This window comes from Rhineura floridana, chromosome 19 (assembly GCF_030035675.1).
Source record: "Rhineura floridana isolate rRhiFlo1 chromosome 19, rRhiFlo1.hap2, whole genome shotgun sequence".
NCBI lineage: Eukaryota > Metazoa > Chordata > Lepidosauria > Squamata > Rhineuridae > Rhineura > Rhineura floridana.
In genome coordinates, this window is record NC_084498.1 from 181,861 (window position 1) to 209,041 (window position 27,181).

The window sequence follows — 27,181 nt, forward strand, 5'->3', positions numbered from 1 at the left end:
TTTCCCCAGCATTGTTATCTTTTCTAATGAATCATGTCTTCTCATTATGTGTCCAAAGTATGATAACCTCAGTTTCATCATTTTAGCTTCTAGTGACAGTGGTAGTTTAATCTGTTCTGACACCCAATTATTTGTCTTTTTCGCAGTCCATGGTATGCGCAAAGCTCTCCTCTAACACCACGTTTCAAATGAGTTGATTTTTCTCTTATCTGCTTTTTTCACTGTCCAACTTTCACATCCATACGTAGAGATTGGGAATACCATAGTCTGAATGATCTTGACTTTAGTGTTCAGTGATTCATCTTTGCATTTAAGGACCTTTTCTAGTTCTCTCGTAGCTGCCTCCCCAGTCCTAGCCTTGTTCAGATTTCTTGACTATTGTCTCCATTTTGGTTAATGACTGTGCCAAGGTACTGATGATCCTTGACAAGTTCAATATCCTAATTGTCTACTTTAAAGTTACACAAATCTTCTGTTGTCATTACTTTAGCCTTCTTGACGTTCAGCTGTAGTCCTGCTTTTGTGCTTTCCTCTTTAACTTTGAACAGCATTCATTTCAAATCATTACTGGTTTCTGCTAGTAGTATGGTATCATCTGCATATCTTAAATTATTGATATTTCTCCCTCCAATTTTCACTCCTCCTTCATCTTGGTCCAATCCTGCTTTCCGTATGATATGTTCTGTGTATAGGTTAGGGTTAGGGAGAAGCTGTGCAAGCCCTGGATCGGTGCCTGTATGCAGAGGTGGACTGGATGAGGGTCAATAAACTGAGCTTGAATCCTGGAAAGACCAAGGCCTTGTGGGTGGATGGTTCCCATGTCCAGGATGGGGTTGCACTCCCTCTGAAGGAGCAGATACACAATCTGGGGGTACTCCTTGACCCACCTCTATCACTAAAGATTCAAGTCAGCTCTGTGACCAGGAATACTTTCTACCAGCTTCGACTGATATGCCAGCTACAACAGTTCCTGGACTGCAACAGCCTGATCACAGTGGTCCATGTATTGGTAACCTCAAGACTCGATTACTGTAATGCACTTGATGCACGGCTGCCCATGTACTTGGTTCAAAACTGCAACTAATGCAGAAAGCAGCAGCCAGACTGTTTACAGGAGCAGATCACTGGCAACCTGCTACCACGCTGCTGGAAGAACATGTGGCCAATTTGCTACCAGGCAAGGTTCAAGATACAACTTGGACCCCAAGTGCCTGATTCCGTCTGTTCCATCTTGATCACGGAGCTCTTCTGATGAGGCACTTTTGGTGACTCCCCACATGGTCCCTGAGGGTTCTGTTGGCCTCCACCAGGGACTGAGCCTTCACAGTGTGGCAGGCCCTGCCCTACTGAACACCCAAACTAAAAAGGGTTCATTATGTACCATCCCTTCTTTCTTTCAGACGTCTCTTAAAAACTGAATTTGTAGACAGGCCTTTGTAACATGAATTTCTCTCTAACCTATGCAGTATTTATTGATGCTTTTATCATTCTTTTTTTTTTTTTACAATAATTTTTATTCAAATTTTCATAAAACATACAAAACAAAATCATAAAACATTCAAAGACAAAAAACAAAACAAAACAAAAATGATTAAACAAAAAAATAAAATGTTGACTTCCCATTTGTCGCAGATCAAATCAGTTATAGGTCTACAATATATAACAATCCTGTCTCTTAAATTATATTATAAAATCACTTTCCTCCAGTAGTTATTTTAATTAATCATCAAATCTCATAAACATTACTTTATTCTTTCCACAAAAAGTCAAAGAGAGGTTTCAATTCTTTAAGAAATATATCTATCAATTTTTCTCCAAATAAACATGTCGATTAATCCATCTCGTTAATAATAATAATAATCTTATTGTCATAACCATAGTCCAAATAAACATATCGATTAATCCATCTCATCAAAATCTGTTAGGTCCAATAATTTCAATAGCCATTATTCCATTATCCATATTAATTCCATCTGCCATCTTCAATAGTCCTGTTAAGTCCAGTAATTTCAGTGTCCAATCTTCCATTATCAGTATTCCATAATAATCTTGCTGTCATAGCCATAGTCATATAATAAGAGTCTGATGGGAATTTCCTCTATCCCAAATATTTTCTTGCCATCAATTCTGAATAAGTTGCTGAAATATTGTTGTAAAGTCATATCTCTGTTCTTCTTTTTTACAAAATGCACTGGCTCATCTCTTGAGAGTTTTTCCATTGTCACATGACTGCAGTTAATTCCATAGATTTTCTCTATATCAAGCTCCATCACGTCATTCCAGTCCAGAAGATTATCCAAGCCATTGATAACTTTATCTCTAATATCTTCATTAATTTCTTCAGAGATAACGTTAAATTCCAAACAGTAGATTTTATTTCTAATATCCATAAACTCCAGATCTTTTTCCAATTCCACATTTGTTCCAATCTCCAGGGCTTGTATCTTCCCTTTATTTCTTCTTTTCTCATCTCTGATCTCATTCTCCTCTCTCACAGGATCCCCTATTTCTTTAAGCTCCTGCGTCATTTTGCTCAGTTCAATTTTCAGCTCCTTACTGCCCTGTCGCAGGGTTTGTTTCGTTATCTCAATCTCATCCATTATTTTCTGAAACATAATTACTTCCAGATTCTCAGCCACTTTCTTGATTGCCATTTTTAAAACCACGAAAACAAAACAAAACAAAAATAAAGAAGAACCACTTCTTATTTCAGCAACAATTGGGTTAATATTCCAGGCTTGATGACATCACAGTATAAACAGAGCAGCCTGCCTTATCTCTCTATGTTCAAGAATACAAAACAAATTTAGTTCCCAGCATCAAAACAGTTAGTGGCGTCGTGAAGAAGCAGATTCGTCAAAATAAAATAGACCAAAAAGAGAATAGTCCCAGACAATATAATGTTCCTCGGAATAGAAATCCCTCTTCTGTTTATATCTTTAGAATGCACTTCCAGGACAGCTTTTTGCAATAGAAACAGAGATAAGCTGTTAATTTCGTGAATAACAGAGAAGAGTTATAGCTCACCCAGAAGTTCTTTAAAGCTGATTCATTTGACAAATCTCTTTTTGCTGCAACAATTTAAACCAAGTAAAAAAAATAATAGAAAGAAGGGTGCTTGCCTGTTAGTCCGTTTTCTCTTTGAAGAAAAGATAAACGTATCGCATTAATCAGATAGAGCTTGTTCGGAAGTCCGTCCGGCATTGCTGGCTGGACCTTTTCTCATAAATTAATGAAATCCAGTCCTCCCAACAAAAACAGGCTTTTGAGGTTGATCTCTACGTTTCTCCCTGCCCGGGAGAAATTTCATCAGTCAAAAAAAAATGTTCTGACTGATTTATATCTGAATAAGCTTCTTTTGAGGCGGGAGCCCGTCTCAAAAGCAGGCACAAGCGAAGTCACCCTTCCCGGAAGTCGATGGTTTTATCATTGTTTTTAATGATATTTTATTGATTTTTAAATTTTATTGTGTCTTTGTATGTTGTAAGCCACCTTGATATATTTCTATAAAAAGTGCAGCTTATAAATACTTTAAAAAGACTGCCAAAAGCAATAAAAAACCCACACACAGTTCTAAAAATGTTAATTCACCAGTAATCTGTAACAAGGGAAATATCCTTCCCCATCCAACTAAAAGATCCAATCCAATCCAATCTTTATTCGACCATAGGTCAGCTTAAAACATAGTAAGACAAAAACATACATGTAGCAATATGCTTTTACACTCTGGCCCTCAGGACACCACAGCGTCATCTGAAGCCCGCTGCAACGAGTTTGCGGGGCACTTCCAAAATAAAATCGCATGCATCCGTAGGGATCTCGACTCTAATGTTAGGACAGTTGAATCCATTGAGGTACCTGGATCACGGTCTTATCCTCAATTATTGGATGAGTTTCAGTTGGTGCAGCTTGAGGAAGTTGACAAGATGCTTGGACTGGTGCGTGCAACCACGTCGGTACTGGACCCTTGCCCCTCTTGGCTAGTAAAAGCTAGCCGGGCTGGAACTGCCGCCTGGGCCAAGGAAGTGATCAATGCCTCCTTGAGAGAGGGAGTTGTCCCTCGCTGTCTCAAGGAGGCTGTAGTGAGACCTCTTTTGAAGAGGACGTCCTTGGATCCAGATAATTTGAACAACTATCGACCGGTAGCGAATGTCCCATTTCTGGGCAAGGTCTTGGAACGGGTGGTTGCCAGCCAGCTCCAGGCGCTCTTGGATGAAACCGATTATCTAGATCCGTTTCAATCCGGTTTTAGGCCCGGTTTTGGCACAGAAACAGCCTTGGTTGCCCTGTACAATGACCTTTGTCAGGAGAGGGACAGGGGGAGTGTAACTCTGTTGATTCTCCTTGATCTCTCAGCTGCTTTTGATACCATCGACCATGGTATCCTTCTGGAGAGACTCGCGGAGTTGGGAGTCGGGGGTACTGCTTGGCAGTGGCTCCGCTCCTACTTGGTGGATCGTCTCCAGAAGGTAGTGCTTGGGGAGCATTGCTCGATACCCTGGACTCTCCATTGTGGAGTCCCTCAGGGATCGGTTCTGTCCCCCATGCTTTTCAACATCTACATGAAGCCTCTGGGTGCGGTCATCCGGAGTTTTGGAGTGCGTTGCCATCAGTATGCTGATGACACGCAGCTCTATTACTCCTTTTCATCTTCTTCAGGTGAGGCTGTTGATGTGCTGAACCGTTGCCTGGCCGTGATAATGGACTGGATGGGAGCTAATAAACTGAAACTCAATCCAGACAAGACTGAGACGCTGTTGGTGAGTGCCTTTTCCGCACAGATGGAGGATGTTCATCCAGTTCTGGATGGGGTTACACTCCCCCTGAAGGAACAGGTTCGTAGTTTGGGGGTTCTTTTCGATCCTTCCTTGTCACTTGAGGCTCAGGTAGCCTCGGTGGCTCGGAATGCGTTCTACCATCTTCGATTGGTAGCCCAACTACGCCCCTATCTGTGAGGTGACGACCTCGCCTCAGTTGTTCATGCTCTAGTGACCTCTAGACTGGATTACTGTAATGCACTCTACGTGGGGCTGCCCCTGAAGACGGTTCGGAAGCTGCAGCTAGTGCAAAACGCAGCAGCCAGACTGTTGACGAGGACCAATCGGTCCTCACATATTACACCTGTTCTGGCCCGCTTGCACTGGTTGCCGATTTGTTTCCAGGCCAGATTCAAGGTGCTGGTATTGACCTATAAAGCCTTACACGGTGTGGGCCCGCAATACCTGATGGAACGCCTCTCCCGCTATGAACCTACCCGTGCACTTCGTTCAACATCTAAGGCCCTCCTCCGAGTACCGACTCATCGAGAAGCTCGGAGTGTAATGACAAGATCCAGGGCCTTTTCGGTGGTGGCCCCCGAATTGTGGAACAGCCTCCCCGAGGAGGTACGCCTGGCGCCTACGTTGTTATCCTTTCGGCGCCAGGCTAAAACCTTCCTATTCTCCCAGGCATTTTAATGCATTTTATATATTTTAATGTTTTAATGTTTTAGTTATCTCAATACTGTTTAGTGTTATTATGTATCTGTATTTTATATCTAGTGATTTTTGTTGATTTATTGTATTATTGTATGTTGTACACCGCCCAGGGAGCCATTGGCTATGGGCGGTTTATAAATGAAATTAAATAAATAAATAATTTTGGTTAATACATAGTTTTATATATAAAACATTAATTATTAAAATAGCTTAAGAACATTTAAAACTTAGATTTATTAATTAAATTTCCGTGAGGCCAAGGTTAGACTTTAATTTATATGTTAATATAACTAACATATCATCTTAAATTAGCTATAATCAATTACTTGGCACTCTATGCTATATTATTTAGACAACACATTTGTCAGTAAATATTTAAACCAGTATGACAGATTATAACTTTCATTTACAAAGAGAGATAGCTTTTATAATATTAGATCGTATATTCTGCACGGCTACACTAAATTTTGCTATTTGAAGTGTAATTTTAGGGGAGGTATCTCCAAGTAAATATTCTAATTGATCAAATTCAGATTTATGAAGTATGTTTATTAACAATGGGGTAATTATTTGTTGCCTTAATGCCTTGTATAGGGGGCAGTGAAGAAGTATGTGTCTATTATTTTCCACATCACCTTCTCCACAAAGACAAACTCGGTCTTTATATGGTATTTTGAGTAGTCTGCCATCCATAACAGCTGAAGGCATCACATCTGATCGGATCTTAGTAAAGGCTTTGCGATGCTTAGGTATTTCTAAAGTCAAAAGATAAGGCATTGGTTTAAAAAATTTTTGGTTGTGTCTTTGATTTTTTATTAGAAGTAATTGCTGTTGGTGGTCTATATCAAACAGACGTTGTCTTATTCCAGCCAATGCAGCTTCGTAAACCATAAATTTAATAAGATGTATTGAAAAACCTATCTGTGATAGTTTGTCTGCAATTAATTTCACCCAAGGGGATTGATGATTATCAATCAGAATATCTGGAGCAATACCTATTGGGTTAAAATTAAGTTTTAACCATAAATTAATTCTCATAAGCCAAATTTTAGTTTCAATCATTTGAGCCCCTGCTTCGAGTCTTAGAATGTTATTGGATACACATGTCGGGACTGACATAATGGATCTTAGAAAGATGGTTTGTATTGACTCAAATGAGCTAAATTTCTGATTTACATTTGTTTGTGTAAAAGATGAAGACCACAGTTAGGACAAAAATCAAACCACATCAAGATCCAAATGCCTGGGAAAACAAGAGCATCTTCTCTGCCTGGCAGTCAGTGCTAGGCAAGCTTCCTTGGGGAGAGTATTCCACAGCAGAGGGGGCATTGCTGGAAAGGTCTCTTCTCTCACTGCCAATTTTCTCACCTCTCTTAGAGGAGGCACCTGGATAAGATGCCTATGCAGATGGATGATCGTAAAGTTCAGGGTCATAGAATCATAGAATAGTAGAGTTGGAAGGGGCCTACAAGGCCATCAAGTCCAACCCCCTGCTCACGGCTACTAGCCATGCATGATGGCTGTGCTCTGCCACCCTAGTCAGAGGCAGCATGCTTCTGAAAACCAGTTGCCAGAAGCCTCAGGAGGTTAGAGTGTTCTTGCACTCAGGTCCTGCTTGAGGGCTTCCCCCAGGCACCTGGTTGGCCACTGTGAGAACAGGATGCTGGACTAGAATGGGCCACTGGCCTGATCCAGCAGGCTCTTCTTATGTTCTTAATGCAGGAATCCAAATCAAATCGTTCCCGACAGATGGCTGTCCAGCTGCCTCTTGAATGCCTCCAGTGTCAGAGAGCCCACTGCCTCTCTAGGTAATTGGTTCCATTGTCGTATGGTTCTAACAGTTAGGAAATTTTCCCTGATGTCCAGTCGAAATCTGGCTTCCTGCAACTTGAGCCCATTATTCCGTGTCCTGCACTCTGGGACGACTGAGAAGAGATCCTGACCCTCCTCTATGTGACAAGTCCCAAACCATGTAAGGCTTTGTAGGTCAAAACAAGCACTTTGAATTGGCCCAGAAAACAATTGGGCCAGAATTGGTGTTATATGCTCAGACCGCCTGGTTCCAGTCAGCAACCCGGCTGCCCAATTCTGCACTAGCTGCAGTTTCCAAAATGTCTTCAGAGACAGCCCTTCACAAAATGCATGGCAACAATCCATGACACATGCCAGACAGGTTTCCTCCTTCTCCACAATCAAATCATGGATAAAGGAAATTTTATTAAGAATCAACCTGGCATTTAACAGCAACACCCGCAAAACCTGAAGGCCGGTTGACAGGACAACCACTACCACCATCACCCCAGCTGGTCTTCTGTTGCATCCCCCCAGCATCACCTGCCTGGCCTCTCCTCCCGTGCCATACTTCCCCCTACTGTTTTACAGTGGTTCCATTCCTATCTCTCAAATAGGCACCAGAGGGTAGCTTTGGGAGATGAGGTTTCAGACCCTTGGTCTCTTAATTGTGGAGTACCACAGGGCTCTATCCTCTCTCCCATGCTGTTTAACATCTATGTGAAACCGCTGGGGGCCATCATCAGGAGTTTTGGGCTGAAGTGTCACCAATATGCGGATGACACTCAGCTCTATCTCTCCTTTAAATCTTCACCAGAGTCGGCTGTAGATACCATGTCCAAGTGCCTGGAATCCGTAAGTGGATGGATGGGAGAGAACAGGCTGAAGCTGAATCCTGACAAGACTGAGGTGTTGCTTGTGGGAGACAAAGGGAGTATTGGGTATTACAGACCTGATGCTTAATGGGGTGAGATTACCCCTGAAAGACCAGGTCTGCAGCCTTGGGGTCATTCTTGACTCCCAGCTGTCCATGGAGGCTCAGGTGTCAGCAGTGAGTCGGGCAGCTTGGTATCAATTACATCTGATACAAAGGCTGCGTCCCTACCTTCCTGTTCATCTGCTCCCACAAGTGATACATGCCCTGGTCTCCTCTCGCTTGGACTACTGTAATGCGCTCTACGTGGGGTTACCCTTGAAAACGGTACGGAAGTTACAGCTGGTACAGAATGCGGCGGCACGCTTGATTAAGCACAGCCGTCGCTGTGATCACATCACTCCAGTGTTAATGGATCTTCACTGGCTACCAGTTGTCTACCGGGCCCAATTCAAGGTGTTGGTATTGACCTTTAAAACCCTAAACGGTTTTGGCCCAGTTTATCTGAAGGAGCGCCTCCAGAGTCACCAATTATGCCGCCTGACAAGATCAGCCTCACAAGACCTTCTCTCGGTCCCACCGGTTAAAATAGCTAGGCTGGTGCGGACCAGAGAGAGGGCTTTCTCGATTGTGGCCCCCACCCTCTGGAACTCCCTTCCTCTTGATCTTCGACATACTCCCTCCCTGACAGGTTTTCGCCGAGCCTTAAAAACCTGGCTATTCAGGCAGGCCTATGGGATTGGGGAGGGTTAGTTTTATGATGTTTTAATTGGAAACTGATTTTAAATTGACTATGACTGTGTTTTATTTTGTATATTGTATATGATGTATTGTTTTTTATTGTAAGTCACCTAGAGTGTCCATTAACCTGGACAGGTAGGCGACCAATAAATAAAATTATTATTTTATTATTATTACCCAAATTCACTGACACTGGACACACACACCCAGAGCTCCCTTCAACAGAACCCTCACTTCTCCTAGACACATGAATAGTGCCTATAGGCCCAGCCCCAAACCAGGCAAACCAAAATAACCCCACCTGGAAAACAAAACACTGTGAGATCAGGATAACATAGCTGTGCCTCACCTTCTGAAAGCAACCTGACAAAGAGCAGACAAACTGGAGTGGAGCACCTCCAGAAGGAGCCAGTGGGATCAAAAAGCTGCCACGAAGGTTTGCGGCCTCCAGATGCTGCTGTGCCATTAACCCTGCGCACCAGCCATGCTGGCTGGTGGGATGTGAAGTCCAACAACATCTGGAGGGCCACACAGGTTGCCAGGAGTTGGGCTGTTACCAGCTCCATGAGCACTGGTCCCAAAAGGAGAGCCAGTAGTTAGAGAGAGCCAACAAACCTCTCTTGGAAGCAGCCTGCCTCTTCTTCTTCAAAGCAGCTGGGCAGGAGCGCCACTCCTCCTCCACCTCCTCCTCCTCTCAAAAAGGAGGCATCCACTCCCTGGCCCCTGGCAGTCATTCCCATTCAACTAGGTATGAAAAGCAAAGAGGAACAAGGATTGAGGATACAGGCAGCCCTTTCCACGCAACACCTGAAATGGATACCAGCAACTGCAAAAAGGCAGTGTCAGAAGAACATCCTGCTATTCCATTGTATCCAACCTGGACTCCAAATCAGAGCAAATGCAAGCAATTTTATTTGCTAAATGCTCCTCAAACAAGTCAAAGGAGACTGTTAAGAATTTGAAACGCTCATTGTGGGACTCCAAATATACAGAAGACACTTTTAGTATCCAGAAAAACTCCACCGGGCAGCAATGAACAACTCTAATGGTGGCAAAAAAGCAATGTTTTCTTCACCGTCAGAGTTAGCCTTCAAAAGGGCTCCAACCTGCCTTCAACTGGATGTATTTCATGTTTTTCTCCACTTGCATTCCAGCCATTGTCACCAGCCCACTGAAATCCCATGAAGCCAATCTGGCTCTTGCTATGAGGACAGGACATCTAGGAGCAATTGTGTCTCTTGCCCAAGACATCTCCAGAGCAGAGATTCAAAAAGGCATCCACAGGACTGCCTGTCATTTGAGCTGGAAACCTACCAAGAGTCATCAGAAAACCTTCCAGGTTCATCAGCCTCTGGGGTGGAATGGTCTAAACCTCTCCCGCTGTACCATTCAGAACATGGACCCTCCCCACATGACCTGAAACCTGCATCTATCAGAAGCACAGGAGTCTTTTTCTGCAGATACTGAAACTGCAACTGCTAGTTCAGTGTCCTTCAGATGTCCTTAAAAAGGAAAAGCGGGAGAGACCTCCCACCCTAACCCAGCCAGAGCTCTGCTCATTTCCAACATCAAACCTGGGCCCCTCCTCCCAACTGCCACCCTAATCCCTGGCAACCCTCCCCCGGGGCAACAAGCCTGTTTCGACCTGCCGGAGGGGTAGGGAGTACAGGGGGAATGGCACCAGGCTGCATGACCCTGTGAACCAGCAGAATAGCCATTGCACTGATTTGCAGAGCAAAACTGGGTCCCTGGCTCCACAGCCAGTTCTCACCAGGCCAGCCAGGCATCTAGCAGGAGCAAAGAGACAGCCTACAAAACTGCTCCAGCCCAAGCCAAGGCAGTCCCCAGTCCAAGTTTTCCCCTCAGCCGCAACTCGCAACACTTCAAAGGAGAAGTATTTTTGTACAGCCCAGCAAGGAGTGTAAACTGGCCAGCTGCTTGCAAAGCACAGGGAATTAACCCTTTAGTAGCAAGCATCTTTCACCACCATCTGCCAATCAGGAAAGGAGGGGGAGGCAATGGGGCCGGGGGGGGGGGAAATCTCTGATGTGGTCCACAAGCTCAGACAGCAGTGCCGCCAGGACTGCCCCACCACCCCCAGGCCTCCAGACAATTTCGTATGGTGCTTCAAAAATTCAGCCCAGTGACTAAGGCGAGGAGTCCTTGGTTCCTATAGTAATGCCAGGAGCCAGCTATAAATAGCTTCCTCGCAGGCTGGCGGTTCAAAGGACCTTAGCAATTCACCACTTCAATGGAAGCTTCACAACAGCCCTCAGATCCTTGCCAGACACTCCAGGGCCACATCCCTCCTCCAAGCCCTGTCAAAAGGTTGCCAGGAAGGCCAGCACTGGCCCCATCACACCTGTGGAGCTGCCCCACCCCGCAAGGTCCAGAGATCCCTGCAGTTTGCTGGCTGTTGCAAGAGCTCCCCTGCCACAGAGGCCCCTTCCCCGCTTCCTTCCATTCACTCACCAGCTGAGTCACCCGCCTCTCCCCCCCCCCATATTCTTTGGCTGTGGCTGCAGGCTCATTCAGCAGCTGGCGAGGCCTGGGCTTCTGCTAGGCCTGCAGGCAACTCTCCATCCTTCCTCAAGCCAGAGCACAGGAAAAGGCAGAGTCCAGCCCCCCTCTGCCACAAGGGACATTGCCGGGCCAAAGAAGCAAAACAGGGTCTCAACCGCTTTTACTGCCTGTCCTTGGGCCAGGCTCTTCCAAGAGGAAGGAAGGAAGGAAGGAAGGAAGGAAGGAAGGAAGGAAGGAAGGAAGGAAGGAAGGAAGGAAGGAAGGAAGGAAGGAAGGAAGGAAGGAAGGAAGGAAGGAAGGAAGGAAGGAAGCCGCAGGCCTCATCATCCCCGCAAAGGGAGAAGGCAGTGGTGACACTACGAGCCATACCCACAACCCTCACTGCGGCCAGGGACTTTCAAGCAAGGCCTAGAGTTGCACTGCCTTGTCCATAAAAACCCAAAAAGGTGGCCACCACAGCCCACAGTCCTTGCAGACCATCCCTTGATTGTGCATCACCAAATTGGGGGAGGGGGACATGACACCAGTTTTGAGACAAGGGGGGGTAAGTAAGAACGATTGAGTGGGAGCATCCTGGTGGTCAAGATTGGGAGAGTTCATTTGTTCAGGGGTCAGGCCCGCAAGTGTACCTGTGCCCACCTATGCTTTCTCTAGGCAACCCCCCTCCCCCACTGAAATCAGGCTTGAAAGAAGTATTCCACTTTAGCCAATAGAACAGAATGCTCATATGCAAGGAGCCCCCAGGTTTCTGTGGTTTGCACATGTACCCACAGTCCCCAAAAGGGTGGTGACTTCTCATCATATCCCTCCTTTCGTTCCCAAGGAGAGCTCTCTGGGAGCTCACAGGCAGACACCACGGCTGCGGCTGTCACCACCACCACCAGCCACTCTATCTTCACAAAGACAAGCATTGAAGGGGATAGAAGTCGTATTTCTTTCCCTCCTCAACACTTGCATGTACGCATACACCTGACAACATGGAGTACTTGGCTAAGGCTAGGAACTGCATGCAGGCGAGTAAAATTATTTGACCTGAGTGACCAGAATTAGGGCTCGCTGACTAAACCCCCTTGCCTTCCCTCCCCCCCACCTTGCCTGGACACAGCAGCAGTGCAGCTGGCAGCAATTGGGAAGGTAGCATATTTTCCCATGGTGCAATGCAACAAAACAGCTGCTGTGCTGTTGCAGCACCGGATGAGAGCCGATGGCCGGGGTCCTGTGCACACAGCCATCTGGCTGGACTCAGGAGAGGAGAAGGCAAGGCATGCAAAGCGGACGCAGGCAAGCCATGTCCCCACATGCCTGAGCAGCCTAGCTGGGTTAGTGGCATAAACATAAGAACATAAGAAGAGCCTGCTGGATCAGGCCAGTGGCCCATCTTGTCCAGCATCCTGTTCTCACAGTGGCCAACCAGCTGTCTCCCAAAAGCAGAGGAGGAGAAGGAAGCAGAACTGTTCCTTCCAGCACACAAGAAGCCTGGAAGGAGGCGCAGCAGCAGCAGGGCAGCCTGCTCCCTTGGAGTCAGAGAGCTCTGTCTACCCTGGCCCAAACAAAGGACAGTCTAAGCAGCATCAGCCCCCTCCCTCCCTCCCTTCCTTCCTTCCTTCCCTCCCTCTATGCATGCCCCTGGACAGCCACCTGTAAGGGATGCTTTAATTTGGATTCCTGCACTGAGCAGGGGGTTGGACTCGATGGCCTTAAGAGGTCCCTCCCAACCCAGCTATTCTATGTTTCTATCCACCAGAATAGGTGGGGAGAGAAGCCCTGTCCTTCCCCCAGCCCCAGTGAATAAAACAAGACTTCTTTCGGAGTAAACCTTTTGCCATTCTGTTATGTCCATAAGCTGGCTAGTAACCTTTGGGGGCTTATTTACAAGGCTGTTGTAAGAGCCCCCAACCCCACCCCATTAACAATCCATTTTTCTGAAGAGGCGATAAAAGTCACAGTAGCAACCCTCTGGCAGCTGTAGCTGCTACCGCTGCCTGAACCACCACCCTGCCTCTACGTACACTGCTGGCCCTGTGCACCTCTCCTCTCATAACACCCCTTTGTTGCTCCTTCTGGTTTTCTCACCAGAGCAGGGATGGGGAGATGTTGCTGGGTGACAATTTTCATTCCTACACTGCCTCTCCTACTTACCATCCTCAAGGACAAAATACCAGGAGAAAGAAAGAGGCCAGTCGACTGTGCAGCCAGCTGTCTGCACCCTCTATGCCCTCCATTCTCAGACTGCCAGTGCAATATCCAGGCGAAGCAACCCAAGCAAAGGCAGCAGCCCTCACTGCCCTTTGCTCATGCATGGGGCTGAATGTCCCAGTGCATCTGCCTTGCTCACAGTATTTCTCCTGGTGCCCCGGCAGGAACAAGGGGAGGCTGGCATGCAGCTCTGTGTTTTTCAAGGAGATGGCATTAACATAGAGCAGGAGGGTCTCCAACTAGGATGGCTTCATACGTGCAGTTCAACTGGAGTAAAGTGCAAGGGAGTGGGGAGAGAGAATGCAGGCACGCTGTCCCACGAGAAGACCACTGCCAACTTCTGCATCCCACTTAGCCAAGTATGTGCATGAAAATGGAGCTCTACAGGACACACAGCCATCCACATGGGTTCTTTCCCCAAACTGTGCAGACCAAGACTGTGTCATATGTGAAAAATGGAAATGGACTGCCTTCAAGTCAATCCCAACTCATGGCGACCCTATGAATGGGGTTTTCATGGTGACATTCAGAGGGGGTTCACCATTGCCTCCCTCTGAGGCTGAGAGGCAGTGACTGGCCCAAGGCCACCCAGTGAGCTATGTGAAGGCTCACTTAAGGAGGAAGAGGGTGGGCATCTGAAACCTGCTGGGCCCTCTTCGAGAGAGCAGTACTATTCTTCTATTCAGGACCAGGATTTTGGAGGCTCACTTGCCAACACGCCCCTGGTCTCTCCTCAGTGGCTGCTCTTCTCTGTCACGCAGCAGAGAAAGCATCGGAAGGAAAGGGAATACCTTTCAGCCGCCTCCCAGCACGCCCATCCATCTGGGCCGGGGTCTGTCTTTCTAGGAGACATCTGACACATATCCCAGGCTCTGCAAACTGGCAGCCCATCCTGCTGCTGTGGGGCTCACTTCTTCCGGTGTCAGCTTACAATTATCAAATTCCAAGTTGTATCATCAGAGCAGTAATGAAACTCTACCAGAAAGGATACTTCCCAACTTAAGGATGGAAAATGGGATATCGGTGGACAGCAAAAGAGGTTTAAAGATGTTCTCAAAGCTAATCTAAAAAATGTAACATGAGCATCGAGAACTGGGAAGTCTTGGCCCATGAACGTCCCTAATGGAGGTCGGCTATTATCAAAGGTGCCATGGACTTCGAAGAAGCACAAACACAGGGTGAACGGGACAAACGAGGTAAGCAGAAGGCACATCAAGCAAATCCTCATCGCGACCATCTTCCATCTGGAAACCTATGTTCTCACTGTGGGAGGCTGTGCGGATCCAGAATTGGCCTCCACAGTCACTTACAGACCCACCTTAAAGATATTACCTTGGAAGACAATCTTACTCGGCCACAAGTGATCACCAATGAACGAAACTCTACCAGAAAGGATGCTTCAGCTTCACAAGCAGTGCAACCCAAGGCTAGCTGAACTGGGACCCACTCGTAAGTCACCAGCAGCCATTTAGGAGGAGGGCAAATATTTCCTGAGCATCACAAACCTTTGACTCAGGTTCAGGCATTCCATTTTGGATTAGAACCGAAAGCAGCTCTTAAAAGCCTCAACAAGAGCACTCACAGAATCCTGAAAGGCATCCTAGGTGCCCTTAGAAAATCAAGAGAGAGGCAGGGAGGGGAATCATCCAAAATGTTCTCAGTAAAGAGTCTGCAGAACCCAAGCACAGTGCCCAGCCAAACTCCTGCATCTGTCACCACTGTGTTACTAGGCTCCACTAGATTCCCTGCACTACTACAGGTTAGACTCAGAGATACCCACATGGTTTTTTTAAGAAGTGTTTTTAAATTTGTATATTTGTACATAGCTTCAGCTACGGGGCAGTATACAAATGTAATAAATAATAATGATGTCATCTGTCGATCCCTTCGTTGGGACAGGATCCATACTCTCAAACCCGGACCAAATTAGGAAGATGGGCAACCGAGGTGACTGGCTCCTGGCTCTCCAGAACTCAGAATTCTCCCAGCTTGTCAATGAGAGGAAGATGCCCATTCGTAAGATATCAAAAGACTGATGTGGACAACAGACTGATCACTTAAAGAAGGATGTGGGCAGACTGGGAGAGGTTCAGAGGAGGGCAACAAGGATGATCAGAGGACTGGAAACAAAGCCCTATGAGGAGAGACTGAAAGAACTGGGCATTTTTAACCTTGGGAAGAGTAGACTGAGGGGAGATAGGATAGCACTTGAAAGGTTGTCATACAGAGGAGGACCAGGATCTCTTCTCAATCATCCCGGAGTGCAGGACAAGGATTACTGGGCTCAAGTTGCAGGAAGCCAGATTTTGACTAAACATCAGGAAAAGCTTCCTAACTGTTAGAGCAGTATGACAATGGAACCAATGACCTAGGGATGTGGTGGGCTCTCCAAGACTGGAGGCCTTCAAGAGGCAACTAGACAGTCCCCTGTCGGGGATGCTTTGATTTGGATTCCTGGATTGAGCAAGGGGTTGGACTCAGTAGCCTTATAGGCCCCTTTCATCTCCAAAATTCTATGATTCTGTGACCAGAACCAAGGCTGGTGTGAGGCTAGATAGCAATCAGACCCACATAGCAGCTATGATGCAACAGAAGGGCTTTCTGCCTCCTACTAAATCAAGGTGATCTGGTGATCCCACCACAAAGATTGGGCTCCCTGAGCAACACTAATCACTTTTATGTTCACATGATGCTGCAGGATCAGAAGACAAAACGAACAAGCTTGCATCAATGACATTTGCCAGACCTGCACAGATGGACTAGCAAGGACTTGAGCAGAAACAGGGCTCCCTCTCAGAATACTCCAATCCCAGTAGGGTACATACAGATCCATCAGAAGAACAAGGGAACAAATCCTGTGCTTTCTTTCTGGGCGCAGTTCCAATTGGGGCTGTGGCCGCTGAACCACCCAAACTCGTGGCACATCAGATGCCGCCCTGGGCTCCTTTCTGGAGGAAGGGTGGGATATCATCATCATGCCACCTACAGTAAGCGGACGGCACTGTCTGCCTCTTTGTTACCTTCTCTGCATGCAAGTCGAGGGAATTTCCATGTCCTTGAATTGTCCACAGGCTATTTGTGATGCGCCTGATTTCCATACACAGCTGTGGCTTAATGTTCTGCTATAACATTCCACACGCAAACCTAATACTATCCCCAATGCCTTTTGATGGTCCCTCATCCTACAGCCCACTCCCCCCACAACCAGGCACTCTGGCCTAGCTCTCAATGCAACATTCAGTAGCTTCAACATATTCCCAGTTTAAGGCCTTTCAAAGGGCTCTTTCAGATGCAGAAACAGCACGGCTGTTTCAGAAGTGGCATATGGTTTTAAGTGTCAGAGAAAGCAAGAAATTAAGAGTGGCTGGGTGTGGTATCCTCTGTTTGCAAGCAACACTTTCCAACTGGAGTGTTTGTTCTGGGTCACGCAAATCATGATTATTCCACAAATACTCAAAATGATTTGGCCACATTAGCCCTTTTCTCCGTTATTGACACATCTTGTTCAGTTGTTATGGAGAACCCTGACATTCCTCCCAAAGCAAATGGTTGCATTCCTGCGTGTTCCCCATCTTTGTCCCTCCTCCCACTTGTCAGTGCTAGTTTGGAATACCTGGTGAGGCTACTGAATTTACAAGTGAACTTAGCACAATGGTCTCACCTGGTGTGGAGGACCTATCTGAGCGGGTGACAGGATTGCCAATGCAAAAGCCACTTGTGTCTCTCACCTGCCCCTTGTCCACTGCATTCACTGTCTCCTCTCTTTGGGTAAATGGATAAGGTGAAGGCCTTTTCCGTTTCACTGCTACCTTCTAATTTTTTAGAATTACAATTAATGCACACTCTACCACTAATGCACACTGATGTCCTTAAAGCACTGTCGTCTCTCAAGCAGTTTGCCTGCATATCAGGATCAGCCTTTGAGACCTTTCCCAAGTCTCTCTAAAATCAGAGGCAGGGGGAACAGGTGGCTCACTTTTTGGTGGTAGAACTCTGTCTCCAGGAAAGCTCCCCTGGAGCCATCCTAGTTTTTGGTCAAGCCGAAGATCGCTTTTTATTTGCCCTGGCCTTTTGTATAGATCAGCTTGTACGGTTTGAATGCTGGAATTATATTGGCCCCACAGTCTTATTGCTTTGTATTGCCTCCTTTTATTTTTGTAATTTAGTCATATGCAAGTTGCTCTGAGAACCTGTTGACTGAAGAATAGGGAAGATTGCTAAATAAAATAAAAAAGGAGTAAGAGGGGGAAATGTCCCTGCCGGAGCAGTAGCCAAGCTGGCTGAAAAATAGGAGACACTTGTTCAGATAAGGGGGATCATTTCTGGACTGGGATAGCCTAGTAACCCCCAGACTGGATTACTGCAATAAGCTCTGCATGGGGCTGCATTTGACACCAACCTAGAAGCTGCAGCTAGTGCAAAATGTGGCAGCTCAACTGCTCACTGGAGCAAAATATCACCAACATACTATGCTGCTGGTGCTGAAAAAACTGCACTGGCTGCCACTTAGCTACTGGGCTAAGTTCAAGTGCTGGCACTGGTGTACAAAGCCTTTATACAGCTTGGGACCAGGATTGCCTAAAAGGTTGTCTCATCTCTTATATATCCAACCAATCATCAGGCTCTGTTCATACTGTTCTGCACTATGTCATAACTGGGCCTTTAATGTGCCAGCACCTGTTGACATCTTCTAAGGGGAGATTGGAATCTATATTGGATCTGAAAATATTTTTAACTTTTTATTTATGCAATTGTTGTATATGTTTTTAACTGTATTACAAAGCATCTTGAAGTGATTTCACAGGAAGCAATTAATAAATGAAACAACAGTAGTTTGTCTATGCCAGGCTTCCCCAACCTGGTGCCCTCCAGATGTTTTATACTACAACTCTCAGCAGCTGCAACCAGCATGGCCAATGCTCAGGGATAATGGAAGCCCAAAACCTTGGGGGAGGGGATGACACCAGGCTGATAAAAGCTGCTCCATAAGCTAAAGGGAGACCCCAGCTGACAAAGTGTCAAGGCGAGTTAAGCAGCAGAGTGAGGTCGGCAGCATGTCAAGGATGCCAGGGCACCCCACCCTGCCCGTCTGTCCCTTGACCTGACCTGAACAAAACCTTGGCTTTCAATAAATTAACTCAATAAACCACAAAAACAATCATGCAGGTAGGAAGCCAGCAAGGGTGTGGGGGCTTTCCTGTGTTTTGCACTGCTTGTAACATGTACGACTGACTGCCCGTTGGACAGAAGTCATGGGGGTGCCCTCGGGGCAAGGAGCTCCTGGCTCTCCGGGAACAGGGTTGCTTCTTTGAGACCAAGGTGGCTGACCTGGAGAAGCCGAGAGAGGTTGGTGGAGGAGGCCTTCGAGGACATTATAGCGGTGTCCTACTCTCAGGGTGACAGCTCCCCTGCTATCATGGAGAATGAGGGCCTCAGGGAAGGAGAGGTTCGTTCTGAGAGACAGAGAAACAATCCCTTAGAAGGGACCCATTTCTTGGGAAATTAGCAGATATCCTCTCATGCCAAGGATACCTCGGGGGGGGGGGTGGAGGGATCCTAGTAGTGGGTGATTCGATCATTAGGAACATAGATAGTGATGGGTGTGCAGGCTGCAGGCTGATTTGCCTGCCTAGTGCACAAGTTGGAATGTCACCCATCGTCTGGACACTTGGTAGACAGTGTTGGGGAAGAGTCATGGTGCACTTTGGCACCAATAAATGGGGAAATGCAGTCACGAGGTCCTGGAAGCACAATTTAGGTTGCCAGGTAGGATGCTGACCCAGGTGCGGCCACATTTTGAATACTATGGACAGTTCTGGTCGCCTCACCTCAAAAAGGATATTGTAGAAGTGGAAAAGGTTCAGAAAAGGGGACAGAGCAACACCTCTGTGAGGAAGATAGCAGCATTTGGGGCTTAAAGTGGACACATAAAAGATTTTCTCCCTCTCTCATAACACTAGAACTCTTGGACATCCAAAGAAGCTGGAAGATTCAGGACAGACAAAAGAAAGTCCTTCTTCACGCAGCGCAGAGTTAAACTATGGAATCCACTCCCACAGGAGGCAGTGATAGCCACCAACTTGGATAGCTTTAAAAGAGGATTAGACAAATTCATCGAGAAAAAGGCTACTAGCCATGATGGCTCCACTCTGCCTCCATAGTCTGAGGCAGGATGCTTCTGAATACCAGTTCCAGGAAACCACAAGAGGGGAGATGCTCTTTGCACTCAGGTCCTGCTTGCAGGCTTTCCATGGGCATCTGGTTGGCCACTGTGAGAACAGGGTGCTGGACTAGGTAGGCCACTGACCTGATTCGGCAGGCTCCTCTTGTGTCCTTAGGACCTCCAAGGTGGCTTTCTCTGAAATGCACAGGGTCAGCTAGACAGACACAGCTTTGTAGTCTCAATGCATGGATGAGACGATGGTGTCAGGAAGAGAAGGTTGGGTTTGTTAGGCACAGGGGAACATTTTGGGACAAGCAGGGCCTGTAGAAAAAGGACGGGCTGCACGTGAACCGGGATGGAACCAGACTGCTGGCACCTAAAATCAAAAAGGTGGCAGAGCGGCTTTTAAACTAATTGAGGGGGAAAACCTGTCAGGAGCTGAGGGGGGACCAGTTCGAAACAAATCTCCCCCCTGAGATAAAGACATAAAAATGATGAAAATTTAAAAGGGGTAGCAATTCAGAGAGACAAAGTACCACAGGCCAAACCAAAAGCACCAAAGACACCTGAAGAGAGACACTGTATATAGAAACTTTTATACACTAATGGCGGAAGCGAGCCAAGATGAGAGAACTGGAGTGCTTGGTCTCAGAGGACAGCACTGATATTAATGAGTATAATGGAAACCTGGTAGAACAGAGGAAACCAATGGGACACAGTTATCCCTGGATATAAACTATCCCAGAAGGAGAGGGAAGGAAGTATTAAGAACATAAGAAGAACCTGTTGGATCGGGCCAGTGACCCGCATCTAGTTCAGCATCCTGTTCTCACAGTGGCCACCAGATGCCCATGGGAAGCCCACAAGCAGGACCTGAGTGCAACAGCAAGCTATCCACATGATTCCCAGCAACTGATATTCAGAGGCATACTGCATCTGAGTATGGTGGACAGCCATCATGGCTAGTAGCCATTGATAGCCCTATCGTCCATGAATTTGGCTAATCTTTTTTTAAAGCCATCCAAGTTGGTTTTGGTATTGGAGATGGTGTCACTCTATAAGTGAAAGAGGGCACTGAATCCATTGAATTCACCAAAGAGACAGAATCATTGTGAGTGGTGATACTGGGCCCCAACAGTAATCTAGTACTGGAGATGTTCTATTGTCCCCCTGATCCAAATGCTCAGGGAGATCTTCAGATGAAAAATGAAATCAAGGAAGCATCCAGACTAGGAAATGTTGTAGCAACAAGTGACTTCAACTACCCCAATACACACTGGCTACATATGGGGTTTCAGTCGCAACATAGAGGCCTGGAACAGTTGGTCACAGAACCGACCAGAAGGACAGCAACCCTGGACTTAATCAGTGGCACCCAGGACCTGGTGTGAGATGTAAGTGTTGTTGAATCAGTTGGGAGCAGTGACCATAGAGCTATTAAATTCAACATACATGTAAATGGCAAATTGCCAAGAAAATCCAACACAGTCACATTTGACTTCAAAAGAGAAAACCTCCCAAAAATGAGGGGAGTGGTAAAAAGGAAGTTGAATGGCGGTCAAGAGGGTCAAATCACTCCAAAATGCTTGGGAGTTGTTTAAAAACACAATATTAGTATCTCAACTGGAGTGAATACCACAGATCTGGAAAGGGACCGCCACAGCCAAGAGGATGCCAGAGCGGTTAAAGAGCAGAATCAAAGAGGCTATTAGAGGCAAGAACTCTTCCTTCAAAAAAATGAAAGTCCTTTCCAAATGAGGAGAATAAAAAGGAACACAAAACTCTGGCAAAGGGAGGTAGTTGGATCTTTGGATGACAAGGGAGTCACAGGTGTACCAAAGCAAGATAAGGAGATTACACAGAAACTACATTAATTCTTTGCATCTGTCTTCAAAGCAAAGGATATTGGGCATATCCCTGTGCCTGAACTAACTTTTGCAGGAAGGGAGTCTGAGGAACTAAGGCAAATAACGGTGATGAGAGATGACATTCTACGCTTAATAGACAAAATAAAAACTGACAAATCGCCGGGTCCGGATGGCATCCACCCAAGATTCTCAAAGAACTCAAATATGAGATTGCTGATCTTCTAATAAAAATATGGATCTTGTCCTTCAGATCCACCTCCATACCTGAAAACTAGAAAGTGGCCAATTTAACACCAATCTAACCAATTTAACACCCGGAAATTACAGACCCATTAGTTTAATGTCTGTCCTGGGAAAACTGGTAGATAGTACTGTTAAAAATAAGATAACCAAGCACACACAGAAGAACAAGCCTTGCTGACCCAGAACCAGCATGGCTTCTGCAAGGGTAAGTCCTGTCTCACTAGCCTATTATAGTTCTCTGGGAATGTCAACAAGTATACAGATAGAGGTGATGCAGTGGACATAGTGTACATGGACTTTCAAACACCATACAACAAGGGACCTCACCAATGACTCCTGAGAGAGCTTAGCAGTCATGGAATAACAGGAGAGGTCCTCTTGTGGATAAGGAATTGGTTAAGAAGCTGAAAGCAGAGAGTAGGAATAAATGGACAGTTCTCCCAATGGAGGGATGTAGAAAGTGGAGTCCCCCAAGGATCTGTACTGGGACCTGCACTTTTTAACTTGTTTATAAATGATCTACAGTTAGGGGGAGCAGTGACATGACCAATTTTGCTGATGATACTAAATTGTTCAGAGTTGTTAAAACAAAAAGATTGTGAAGAACTCCAAAAGGACCTCTCCAAGCTGAGTGGGCACTAAAATGGCAAATGCAATTCAATGAAAATAAGTGTAAAGTTACGCATTTTGGAGCAAATAAAATATTAATTTCACTTATGCATTCATGGGGTCTGAATTGGCAGTGACTGACCAGGAACAAGACCTTGGGATCATAGAGGATAGCTCAATGAAGATGTCAATCCATTGTGTAGCAACTGTGGAAAAGGCAAATTCCATGTTCGGGATCATTAGGAAAGGTATTAAAAATAAAGCTGCCTATATCATAATGCCGTTATATAAACCTATGGTGCAACCACATTTGGAATAGTGTGTACAGTTCTGGTCACATCTCAAAACGGATACTGCAGAGCCAGAAAAGGTTTAGAAAAGGGCAACCAAAATGATCAGGGGGATGGAGTGACTCCCCATGAGGAAAGGTTGCAGCATTTAGGACTGTTTAGTTTAGAGAAAAGGCGAGTAAGATGTGACATGATAGAGGTGTATAAAATTATGCAGGACATGGAGAAAGTGGATAAAGAAAAGTTTTTCTCCCTCTCTCATAACGCTAGAACTCATGGACATCCAAATGAAGCTGAATGCTACAAGATTCAGGAAACACGAAAGAAAGTCCTTCTTCACACAGCACATAGCTGAACTGTAGAATTCACTCCCACAAGGGGCAGTGGTGGCCACCAGCTTGGATGGCTTTAAAAGAGGAGGATAAGGCTATCAATGGCTACTAGCCACGATGGCTCTACTCTGCCTTCATAGTAAGATGCAGTATACTTCTGAACACCAGTTGCTGGAAGCTGCAGGAGGGGAGAGAGGGCTGCTCTTGCGCTCAAGTCCTGTTTGGGGGCTTCCCATGGGCCACTGGTTGGCCAACGTGGGAAAAGGATGCTGGACTAGATGGGTCACTGGCCTGACCCAGCAGGCTCTTCTTATGTTCTTAAGCTGAGCTACGTGCTCTGTGAAGTCCTTCCTTTTGTCTGTCTTGAATATTCCAGCTTATTGGGTTCCAGTAATATGAGAGAGGGAGAATGTTCACTTTCTCCAAACGTGCATAATTTTACACACTTCCCAGACACCTCTCCCCTTAATTGTCTGTCTAAATGTCTTAGATGCCTTTTTCTAAAAAGACTGAAGGTGTCTTGCAACCAGGAGTGTGAGGGGGGAGGCATTCCTTCTTCCCTCCCTCTCCCTTACTTGTCGTACGCCACAGTTTGGGCTGAGTTTCCCGCCCCAGCATCTGTCCTCTGGTGCTACTGGCCCTCACTGGGATCCCCCCAAATTCAGGTATCCTCCCCTCACATCAACACTCAGAGGTCTTCCTGTCCATCCTGCCTTGGTGGGAGGCAGCCGCTCTGGATTAGGGGTAGGGGGTGGACTAAATACTAGGCCAGGTTTGAGCAGAGAAGTTGTTGCAACTCAGACCAGACTAACCAGCCACAAAGTGATCAGACAGTACTACAGTCACACTCGCAGGCGGGATGGGGGGAAGCTCCCTCTTGCCTCATTTTATTGCTGCTGCTCCTCCTCCTCCCTTTCCATTTTCCACAGTGCCCAAAATAAACAGCGTGTCCACAAAGGATACAAGATGAAAGGAAGAACTTCAGTTTCAATATAAAGAAGTGCAAGCTGGAGTGATCTGAAGCTGCCTATAAATATGCAAGATCAAAGCAGGTCCTGTTAAATTAAAAATGCTGTCACACAGATAGGAACTAGCCCCTAGCACTGCCGGCTTCAACATGCGAGCCTCTGATCTGAGACAGAGGGAGGCTCAGCGCCCCAAGAAGTTGCATTCATGGGGGGGGGAGAAAAGGTAAAGAAGTTCACCAGCAGCAGATGATGAGTTTTAATAAGGATATTAAATACCTTATATGCAAGCTATTAGAACTTAACTCTTTCAAGGCAGCCTCGGGGCTCTGCAGGGGAAAGACTGCATGCGTTAGCATTTTTCTAGGCTCCAGCAGGGCCCACTCTAAGTCAGAACAAAAAGCGTAATGGCATGTGCTCTGCAGGACCCAATATTAATGCAGACAAGCACAGTTGCCACTGTCAAGGGCCAGCAATCAAAAAGCACATGTGGAAGTCACTGCAAAGCAGAGATGCTCTCCCACACTCCCTGACTTCAAGAGCTGCCACATGCCCACAACCCCAGAAAATGAAGACAGAGTTTGCAGGTGCTTATGCGTTTCAGCCTACCTGTAAACATAAAAGACTGACGTTGGCTAGCACTGAGGTTAGGCTAGAGAATAACAATTAGGAGGCCAGGTAGTTAAACCATTTCATCTTCAAATGCCTCATGACTGCTTACCATGTCCCTCCTTCTTGCCCTGCAAAGGTCCAGCTTTGGGGAGAGGGGACAGGTGTTGAGTCCAATTTGATGGACAGGTTGATAGAGCATTCCCCACCCCTCTGCCACTCCAGCCCTAAGTGGCAGAAGCAGCCCAAACCATGCCAGTTCCCATGCAGAACTTGTGGCTCTGTGTTGATCATCTCTTTAGCACCAACTGTGAGCTCACAAGAGCTTTGGGCCAACGTCAAAGTTGGGGACATTGTCAAATATCACAATGTGCTCATTTTTCAATTAAAGAAAGAACAATCCATATTATGCAGCATCCTAGCATGCAAAGGTGTAGAGAGAGAGAGGGGGAAAGAGAATGAGAGAGTGAGAGGCAGGCCACTCAAGCCTTCAACTGTTGGGCAACAAGATCTCTCTCTCCAAAACACAGCATAAAGTAAGTCCAGTCAGCCCTGACCATTACTGTTGAGAAGAGATGCACGTGCAGGACTCACAGAGCTCAAATTTTCTTGTGCAGTTCCTTTGACTAATTTATCACATTCAACAAAGTGGATTGCTTGAAGCATGCTATGCCATGAAGCCCAAAGGATCCAGCTATTCAGGGGCTCTTTCTTTCACCACGTTATGTCAGTGCAGGCAGACATTTAGAGGTCTTGCTCATACGGCGCAGGAGTATTCACAAAAGGGCCAGGAACACAACACCCACTCGAGGGTTATCAAGAACAGAGACATTCTATCAAACCTTGCAGGGCCAACCACCACGGGGGGGGGGGGGGAACCAGGGCACAGAGACTCCCACATCAGAGGGCTATCAAGCTGCCATACAACAACAATCCTCATAAACTTTCAAGAGGGGGCTGTAATCAACAGTTTCAAGCTGCAAAATAAATGAGAACAGAAGAGGTTGCAGCAACATTTCTAAATAACTGCTTGAAAACAGACTACTAAATATTAGTATCTTGGGGGCTGCAGGAGTTTAAAAGTTTCACCAGCACTGTTTATCATCCTCTTCTGATATGCACAACCCATATTTGAGGCATGCCAATGACAAACCCTGGAAACAGCTGCACTGTCACAACAGGATAATGTCACTACAGTGCCACAATTCTGGACTGCGCTGCTCACACAGTCTACATGTCTGCCCCAGGAATTCTATGCCGATTCATGTACACACAAAGACTCAGGTGGCACATGGCATTCAGGTGGCACATGAACTCCCCCAACCTCTGCAGTGGGGGGCATCCCTGACAATAGCCTGAAAACTGGAAGGCAGCACAGCTGGAAAAGCAACCCCTCCATGCAGCCCCAAGAGCTAGCACAAACAGAGCCCCCATCTAGCACTGTTACTTGCATGTCCATGCTCAATATCATTCTCTTAACACTTGCCTGCTTGAGAGAGTCGTGTTTCTGCTGACACATATAAAAGGAACGAGCAAGACATCTTGAACAACTCAAGCTTCAGGGGCAAGAATGGAGGATGTTTCCAACGTGACATTTTGGGGCCAGAGAAAGGAACACCAATGACGTAGCCACTCTCCCTGTCTCTTACCCACTCTGGGCTGCCTCCTTGACACTGCGAGCTCTAGAGCCCTCCAGCCGGCCTCTTTATCGCACAGTCATGATGATTTGTGCTCATGATGCTATTGGGGTCATCATACACAATCCCGCCTTCAATGCTGGTTGCACCTGTGAACATTTTGGTGCGGGCCTGCTGCTTTGTTTCCAGTCAGTGCATGTCCCGTAACTTCCTGCTGAAATCCTGTAACTTTTTATACCATCAATGTTCTAGTTTATTCTTGTCCTGCTTTTGTTGCACTATGACTCCTCTGGACAGCAAGAAAGAAGCAGCACTGGGGAAGCATTGCAGACCAACTAACAAAGCAGAATAAATCCACTACGAATGCCTTATTATTGTGTCAAGAACATCGCAATAAAACACCCGCCTGGAGGGGCCCTTAGAACATCAAGCTTTGGCACCCCCTTGAGAAATGGATGCCTCCACTGCATTCCCCTGTGGGGACAACTACACAGCTATGCATGGGCCTCCCATGCCTAAGGAAATTTCAGTAGTGGTCCTACATGTGTGACACATCTGAGCAGGTGCGCACAATTCCTTCAGTGATTGCTAAGAGCGCTGTGAATTTCTCATAACAGTTTCAATCCTATGTGCTGTTTTACAAGACACTTCAGAGCATTTGCTGCAGCACCACTTCCCAGAGAATAAGCTGGAACACACACCAGAGGTTCACTCCTGGATGCAAGCCTAATCAGACTGATGGAAATGGTGGCTACAAGGGAAGCCTGGATTCTTAGCAGTTCCCTGTCTCCAAAACGTACCCCGAAATCCAGCCAGGAACAGCTATTACTGCAAGGTCAGAAAGATGTACAGACTTTGACACT

The 27,181-nt window shown here is 46.3% G+C and overlaps 1 protein-coding gene across 2 annotated transcripts in view; it reads right to left on the minus strand.

Annotated features, from left to right (window-relative positions):
• Positions 1–27,181, minus strand: part of ZNRF3 (zinc and ring finger 3) — a 98,339-nt gene that overhangs the window by 69,754 nt on the left and 1,404 nt on the right. The gene's annotated exons all lie outside the window — the stretch shown is intronic.